The sequence below is a fragment of the Choloepus didactylus genome, chromosome 6, assembly GCF_015220235.1.
Source record: "Choloepus didactylus isolate mChoDid1 chromosome 6, mChoDid1.pri, whole genome shotgun sequence".
Classification (NCBI taxonomy): Eukaryota; Metazoa; Chordata; class Mammalia; order Pilosa; family Megalonychidae; genus Choloepus; species Choloepus didactylus.
The window spans coordinates 708,069-717,080 of record NC_051312.1 but is presented as its reverse complement, the minus strand read 5'-3'; positions in this window follow the sequence as shown (position 1 = coordinate 717,080).

The following is a 9,012-nucleotide window of genomic DNA, read 5'->3' as shown; positions in this document are numbered from 1 at the left end:
CAGTCTTGTAAGGGCAGATGTATTGTGTTGATTAGGTTGGAATCCTTTGACTGAGTGTTTCCATGGGAGATGTGACTCAATCAACCGTGGGCGAGACCATTGATTGGATAATTTCCATGGCGGTTTTATCCCACCCATTCAGGGTGGGTCTTAATTGAATCACTGGAGTCCTATAAAAGTGTTCACAGACAGAAAGAGCTGCTGCAGCCAAGAGAGACACTTTGAAGAACACAGGGGAGCTGAAATTGGAGCTGGAACACAACCTGGATCAGCAGACACCAGACATGTGCCTTCCCAGCTCACAGAGGATTCCCAGATGCCATTTTCCTTCCTTCGGTGAAGATATACTTGTGTTGATGCCTTCATTTGGACATTTTCTTGACCTTCAGACTGTAGGTTTGTAACCAAATAAACCCAAACCAGCACACCCCCTTTATAAAAGCCCATCCAATTCTGGTATTTTGCATAACAGCAGCAATAGCAAACTGGAACAGAGGTTGACCAGGAATGGTGTCAGTTTTTTTGGAAAGTTTGGTAAAATTCCCCTGTGAAGTCATTTGGCCCTGGGCTTTTATTTGAAGGTAGCTTTTTGATGACTTAATCTCTTTGCTTGTGATTGGTTTGTTGAGGTCTTTATTTCTTCTTTCTTCTGTTTCAGTCCAGGTTGTTCATGTGTTTCCAGGAAATTGTCCCTTTCCTCAAAATTGTCTAGCTTGTTGGCATACAGTTTTACACGGTAGTCTCTTATGATGCTTTTTGTTTCTTTGGGATCCATAGTACTCATCCCGCTCTCTTTTCTGATTCTGTTTATTTGGGTCTTCTCTTCTTCTGACTTTCTCAAAAGGACAATCTGTCAATCTTGTTGATTTTCTAAATGAACCAACTTTTGGTTGTATTTATTCTCTCTATTGTTTTTTGCTCTCCAGCTCATTTATTTATGCTTTAATCTTTATTTCTTTTCTTCTACTTGCTTTAGGATTAGTTTGCTTATCATTCTCTAGCCTCTTCAGTTGTTCAGTTAGGTCTTTGGTTTTAGCTCTTTCTTGCTTTTTTGTGTATACATTTAGAGCTATAAATTTCCGTCTCAGCTCCATTTTTGCTGCATCCCATAGGTTGTGATATGTTGTGTTCCCCCTTTTCATTTGTCTCTAGATATTTACCTATTTTTCTTGCAATTTCTTCTTTGACCCACTGGTTGTTTAGGAGTGTGTTGTTTAACATGTATATATTTGTGAAAGATCTGGTTTTTTGGTGGTTGTTGATTTTTAGTTATGGTCAGAGAATATGCTTTGAATAATTTCAATCTTTTAAAATTATTAAGGCTTGTCTTGTGCCCCAGCATATGATTTATCCTGGAGAATGTTCCATGGGCACTAGAGGGAAATGTATATCCTGGTACTTTGGTTGTTTTATATATATATTATGCTTAATGCATTTATCAGTTTGTTTAGGTGTTCATTTTCCTTATTGGTGCTCTGTCTGGTTGTTCTATCTGTAGAAGAGAGTGCTGTATGAAGTCTCCCACTATTACTGCAGCTATGTCTATGGCTCCCTTCAGTTTAGCCAATGTTTGTCTCATGTATTCTGGAGCTCCCTCATTGGTGCGTGTGCCGGTTTGAATGTATTATGTCCCCCAAACGCCATTATCTTTGATGTAATCTTGTGTGGGCAGACGTTATCAGTGTTGATTAGCTTGTAATTCTTTGAGTGTTTCTATGGTGATGTGCCCCACCCAGCTGTGGGTGATGACTCTGATTGGATAATTTCCATGGAGGTGTTGCTCCGCCCATTAGGGGTGGGTCTAAGTTCATCAGTGGAGCCATATAAATGAGCTGATAGAACAGAAGGCACTCAGTGCAGCTGTGAGTGATGTTTGAAGAGGAGCTACAGCCAAGAGGGACACTTTGAGGAAGGCACTGGAACTGAGAGAGGAGCTTCAGCTTACAGAGACATTTTGGAGATGGCCTTTGAAAGCAGACTTTTGCTCCGGAGAAGCTAAGAGAGGACAAACGCCCCAAGAGCAACTGAGAGTGACATTTTGGAGAGAAGCTGAAGCCTAGAGAGGAACATCCTGGGAGAAAGTCATTTGGAAACCAGAACTTTGGAGCAGATGTCAGCTATGTGCCTTCCCAGCTAACATAGGTTTTCTGGACACCATTGGCATCCTCCAGTGAAGGTACCCGATTGCTGATGTGTTACCTTGGACACTTTATGGCCTTAAGACTGTAACTGTGCAACCAAATAGACCCCTTTTATAAAAGCCAATCCATCTCTGGTGTTTTGCATTCTGGCAGCATTAGCAAACTAGAACAGTGTGTAAACATTTATGATTATTTCTTCTTGGTGAATTGTCCCTTTTATTAATATGTAGTGTCCTTCTTTGTCTCTTAAGACATTTTTATATTTAAAGTCTATTTTGTCTGATATTAGTGTAGCTACCCCTGCTTTCTTTTGGTTGCAGCTTGTGTAGAATATTTTTTTCCATCCTTTCACTTTCAGTCCCTTTGTGTCTCAGGGTCTAAGTTGAGTCTCTTGTAAACAGTATATCAGTGGGCCATACTTTTAAATGCATTCTACCAGTCTGTGTCTTTTAATTGGAGAGTATAATCCATTCACATTCAAAGTTATTACTGTGAAGGGAGTTCTTGAACCAGCCATCTGATCTTTTGGTTTTTCATTGTCAGATCTATTTATTCCCTCCCTCTCTTTTTTTCCTTTAAGCTACCCTTACTAATACTCTTCATTTCTGTGCCCTTCTCCAGATCTTTCTCTCCCCTTTTCTCAGCCAGTAGAGCTCCCTTTATTATTTCTTGCAAGGCAGGTCTTTTTGTTATCAAATTTTCTCAGCACTTGTTTGTGAAAATTTTAAAGTCTCCCTCAATTTTGAAGGAGAGCCTTCATAAAGAATTCTTGGCTGGCAATTTTTCTCTTTCATAATTCTAAATATGTCATACATATTTATGTCATATAATATGTCATATAATTCATAATTATAAATATGTCATGGAAGCCTTCTGACTTCCATGGTGCCTGCTGAGTGGTCAGTACTTTGTTTTATGTTGTTTCCCTGATGTTGTTTCTTTAGCATTTGACAATCTGATCAGTATAAGAGTGGGTTTATTTGGGTTTATTCTATTTGGAGTTTGTTGGGTATCTTTAATTTGCATACTTATGTCATTTGGAAGGGTTGGGAAGTTTCCCCCAACTATGTCTTGAAACACTCTTCCTAGACCTTTACGCTTTTCTTCTTTTGGGACAACAATCTTCTTATATTTGTGAACTTCGTGTTGTCCATCATTTCCCTGAGATCCATTTCAAACTTTTTGACTTCTTTCACCATTTGTTCCTTTGTGTGTTCACATTTCATTGCTTTATCCTACAGATCACTTATCCTTTCTTCTGCCTCTTCAAATCTGCTGTTGTGTGTCTCAAGTACATTTTTAATTTGATCCACAGTGTCTTTTATTTCCATAAGATCTGCAATTTTTTAAATTTACTCTTTCAAATTCTTCTTTATGCTCTTCCAGAGTCTTCTTGATGTCCTTTATGTCTTTAGCCATCTTGTTGAAATTTTTTGGAGATTTGTGTATACTTCAATTGCTCCAAATTTGGTGTCTCTTCTGGCTTTTTAATTTTTTTTTTAAACTTTATTAAAAAAAAAAAAACATTTCCAAGAAAACAAAACAAAGGGAATAAGAAAAACAAATAACCAAATATAACTATATTGCTTCCAACATGTTTCTACCATACCCAAGAAAATGTACAAACCATAATCATACCTGAGCATTCCTATAACATTAAGATTACCCTCAATAGCTTATCTGTTCTTATCAGTGTATTGTTCCCGCTTCACTAGTTGCTGTCCATCTCTAGTCCCCTACATTCTACAATATAAAACATTTATTTTACATTTTTCATAGAGTCCACATTAGTGGTAACATACAACATCTGTCTTTTTGTGTGTGGCTTATTTCACACAGCATTATGTCTTCAAGGTTCATCCATGTTGTCATCTGTTTCACAACCTCGTTCCTTCTTACTGCCATGTAGTATTTCATCGTGTATATATATATCACATTTTGTTTATCCACTCATCTGTTGAAGGACATTTGGATTGTTTCCACCTCTTGGCAATTGTGAATAATGCCACTGTGAACACTGGTGTGCAAATATCTGTTCGTGTCACTGCTTTTAGATCTCCTGGGTTTTCCGGCTTTTTAATTTCTTCATTTGGGTTGTCCGTATCTTCTAGGTTCTTCACGTACTTTATGATTTTCTGTTGGCCTTGGGGCATTTGCTTGTCTTGATAAGGTTAATTTTGGGAAATGCAGGATTATTTGAACATTTATACGTAATTTGGCACAGCTACAGCTTGCTGGAGTGCAGTTTCCCTATCCTACCAGTAGGCGGAGCTCTGAAGCTGGTCTTCCCACTTCACCTGTGCACTGACCGAAGTCCAAATCAGGTGGGAACCACCCAGTGCACTGAACATCTGTGTTCACTGTGGACCATCCGCACTGGGGGTGCGATGTGGGCCCTGAGCAGTTCAGCAGGGTGTCTGCTCAAGGGCACCCTGCAGCTCAAATGTGACTGGCTCCCTGCCATGCCGTGTGCCCGTGAGCCTCTGGAGGTGGGACGGGCTCCTGATGCGCTGGTATGGTGCCCTCGCCATCCCAGTGCACACCGTGGACTTCTGTGGGGGTGAAGTAGATGCTGCCTCCTGGGTTTCCTCACAGGAGCACCCCACTCTCTGCCTGTGGAGGATCACCTGCAGCTACCTGCCAAGGTGGGTGCAGGGGAGTGCAGAGCTGCTGCTCACCCCCTTGCCCGGTGGCTGTCTCACCACTGCCGACCCCAAGGGGTGGTCCCGGCCAAACTCACCCCGTCCCTCGAGGCGCAGTCTCCCCACGTTGTTTTCCACAGCCCCACTGTGTACTGTAGAGGACCCTCTATGGTTCGTCACACCCTGAAACGGGTCCAGGGTGTTCTCCGGCCCCTCTCTGGTTTCTTCACAGAGGAGAAGTATGTTTAGCTTAATAGGAAGCTGACGAACTGTTTGCCAAAGTGGCTGGGCCATTCTGCATTCCCACCAGCCATGAACAAGAGCTTCTACTGGCTCTGCATCCTTGCCAGCACCCGGTGGTGTCAGTGATTCGGGTTTTAGCCATTCCAATAGGAGTGCAGTTGTATCTCATTGCCGTTTTACTGTTGAGCATCTCTTCACGTGTTTATCTGCCATACGTATATCTTATTTGATGAAGTGTCTGTTCAGATAATTTTCCTCATATTTTATTGAGTAGTGCCTTTTCTTACTGAATTTTGAGTATTCTGTATATATTCTGGATACAAGTCCTTTGTTCATTGTTAGATACATGATTTGAAAATATTTGATCCCAGTCCTTTCTTTTCATTATCTTTACAGAGCAGATGTTTTATATTTTAGTATAGTCTAATTTCATTTTGTGGTTTGTCCTTTTGGTGTTGTCTCTAAAAACTCATCACCACACCCAAGGTCAGGCAGATTTTCTAATACAGTTTCTTCTAGGACTTTTTTACTTTTATGTTTTAAATTTAGTTTTGTGGTCTTTTTTTTTTCTTTTGGCCTGTGATCTATTTTTTTAATTAATTATTTTTGTTAAAGCAGTTGTAGGTTTACAGAAATATTATGCATTAAACATATAAAATACAGGATTCCCATATACCACCCTATTGTAAACCCCTTGAATTACTGTGGTACATTTGTTATAATTCATGAAAGAACATTTTTATAATTATACATTAACTATAGCCCATCAGTTACAATAAGTGTTACAATAGTGTTCATTGTGTTGTACAGTCCTATGCTTTTCTTTAATTTTCATTCTAGTGCAGTACATACAACCTAAAACTTCCTCTTTTAACTATATTCACATATATAATTCAGAGGTGTTAACTTACGTTCCCTTGTATTGTCTTCTATCACCACCATCCATTACCAAAACTTTACAATCAAACCCAATAGAAACGCAATACAATTTTTTTTATTAAATCCAGTTTTATTGAAATACATTCACACACCATACAATCATCCATGGTATACAATCCACTGTCCACAGTATGATAACATAGTTATGTGTTCATCACCACAATCTATCTCTGAACATTTTCCTTACATCAGAAAGAACCAGAACAAGAATAAAAAATAAAAGTGAAAAAAGAACACCCAAATCATCCCCGCATCCCACCCCATTTGTCCTTTAGTTTTTATCCCCATTCCTCCACTCATCCATACACTAGATAAAGGGGGTGTGATCCACAAGGTCTTCACAATCACACTGTCACCCCTTGTAATCTATATTATTATATAATTGTCTTCAGGAGTCCAGACTGCTGGGTTGGAGTTTGGTAGTTTCAGGTATTTACTTCTAGCTATTCCAATACATTAAAGCCTAAGAGATATTATCTATGTAGTGCATAAGAATGTCCACCAGAGTGACCTCTCGACTCCATTTGGAATCTCTCAGCCACTGAAACTATTTCGTCTCATTTTGCATCCCCCTTTTGGTCAAGAAGATACTCTCAGTCCCACGATGCCAGGTCCACATTCATCCCCGGGAGTCATATTCACTCAATACAATTTAAGTATTAACTCCCCATTCCCTACCCCGACCCCATCCCCTGGTAACCTATATTCTAGGTTCTGGCTCTATGAGTTTTCTTATATAATGATTTCATACCAGTGAGATCATACAATATTTGTCCTTTTGTGTCTGGCTTACTTCATTCTACATGATGTCTTCAAGGTTCATGCATTTTGTCACATGTATCAGGACTTCATTCATTTTTATGGCTAATATTCAGTTGTAGGTATATTCCACATTTTGCTTATCCACTCATCGGTTGATGGACACTTGGGTTGCTTCCATTTTTTGGCAGTTGTGAATAACGCTGCTATGAACATCGGTGTGCAGATATCTGTTCAAGTCCGTGCTAGGATTGTCAGGTCACATGGTAATTCAGTGTTTAGCTCTCTGAGGAACTGCCAAACTGTCTTCCACAATGACTGCACCATTTTATATTGCCACCAGCAATGAATGTTTTTCCTATTTCTCCACATCTTTTCCAGCACTTGTAATTTTCTGTTGTTTTTTTTTTTAATAGTGGCCATTCTAGTGGGTGGAAAGTGGTATCTGGTGGTTTTGATTTGCATTTCCCTCAAGCTAATGAAGTTGAGCCTCTTTTTCTGTGCTTTCTGGCCATTTGTATATCTTCTTGGGAGAAATGTCTATTCAAATTTTTTGCTCATTTTTAATTGGGTTGTTTTTATTGTTCTGTGCTAGAATTTCTTTATATATTCTAGATATTAAACCCTTAGCAGTTATGTGGGCTCCAAATATTTTCTCCCATTGAGGAGACTGTCTTTTCACCGTCATGATAAAGTCCTCTGATGTTCAAAAGTTTTTAATTTTGATGAGGTCCCATTTATCTATTTATTCTTTTGTTCCTTGTGCTTTGGATGTAAAGTCTAAGAAACCAATGCATAACGAAAGGTCCTGAAGGTGCTTCCTGACATTTTCTTCCAGGAGTTTTATGGTCCTAGTTCTTACATTTAGGTCTTTGATCCATTTTGAGTTGATTGGTACATGGTGTGAGGTAGGGGTCCACCTTCATTGTTTTGCAAATTGAGATCCAGTTCTCCTGGCACCTTTTTTGAAGAGAGTATTCTTTCCCCATTAGTGGTCTTCAAAAATCAGTTGGCTAAAAATGTGAGGGGGGACTTCTGAACTCTCAATTCTATTCCATTTGTCTGTATCTCTATTCCTGTTCCAGAGCCATGCTGGTTTTTAATGCATTTTTTATTGTGAACTTTTAACATATATACATAACAGTGATAACTTTCAAAGTATGATGTAACAAGTAGTTAAAAAGCAAATTTCAAAGAATGTTATGGTGTACAGTTCCACACTTTCTGTCATTTCCATTATTGTAAAATATAACATATGTACAGAAAGGTGTTAACTTTCGTACAGCTCAACAAGCAGTTATATAGGTAATTTCAAAAAATGTTATGGGTTACAGTTGCACAGTTTCAGTTTTTTTCTTATTATGAAATATAGGATATATATAGAACGGTGATAACTTTTAAAGCACAATTCAATGAGTAACTATAGAGCAAATTTCAAAGAATGTTAATAGGTTATATTTCCACTGCTTCAGTTATTTCCTTCTAGCTATTTCAATACCCCAGCATCTACTATATACACAAGTTTCAGTATTCATAATCCTTTGTTAAATTCTATCTTGTCTGTTGCCACCACTTCTTCCCACGTAATCACTCTCTTGATCTTCATATCGAAAGGGGTGTCGACACTGTGGGGAAGGGGGCTGCACCTGACTCTTGTTCTTTTTTTGTTTATTTATTTATTTATTTTTAAATTTTCATTTTATTGAGATATATTCACATACCACGCAGTCATACAAAACAAATCGTACATTCGATTGTTCACAGTACCATTATGTAGTTGTACATTCATCACCCAAATCAATCCCTGACACCTTCATTAGCACACACACAAAAATAACAAGAATAATAATTAAAGTGAAAAAGAGCAATTAAAGTAAAAAAGAACACTGGGTGCCTTTGTCTGTTTGTTTGTTTGTTTGTTTGTTTCCTTCCCCTATTTTTCTACTCATCCATCCATAAACTAGACAAAGTAGAGTGTGGTCCTTATGGCTTTCCCAATCCCATTGTCACCCCTCATAAGCTACATTTTTATACAATTGTCTTCGAGATTCATGGGTTCTGGGTTGTAGTTTGATAGTTTCAGGTATCCACCACCAGCTACCCCAATTCTTTAGAACCTAAAAAGGGTTGTCTAAAGTGTGCCTAAGAGTGCCCACCAGAGTGACCTCTCGGCTTCTTTTGGAATCTCTCTGCCACTGAAGCTTATTTCATTTCCTTTCACATCCCTCTTTTGGTCAAGAAGATGTTCTCCATCCCACGATGCCGGGTCTACATTCCTCCCCGGGAGT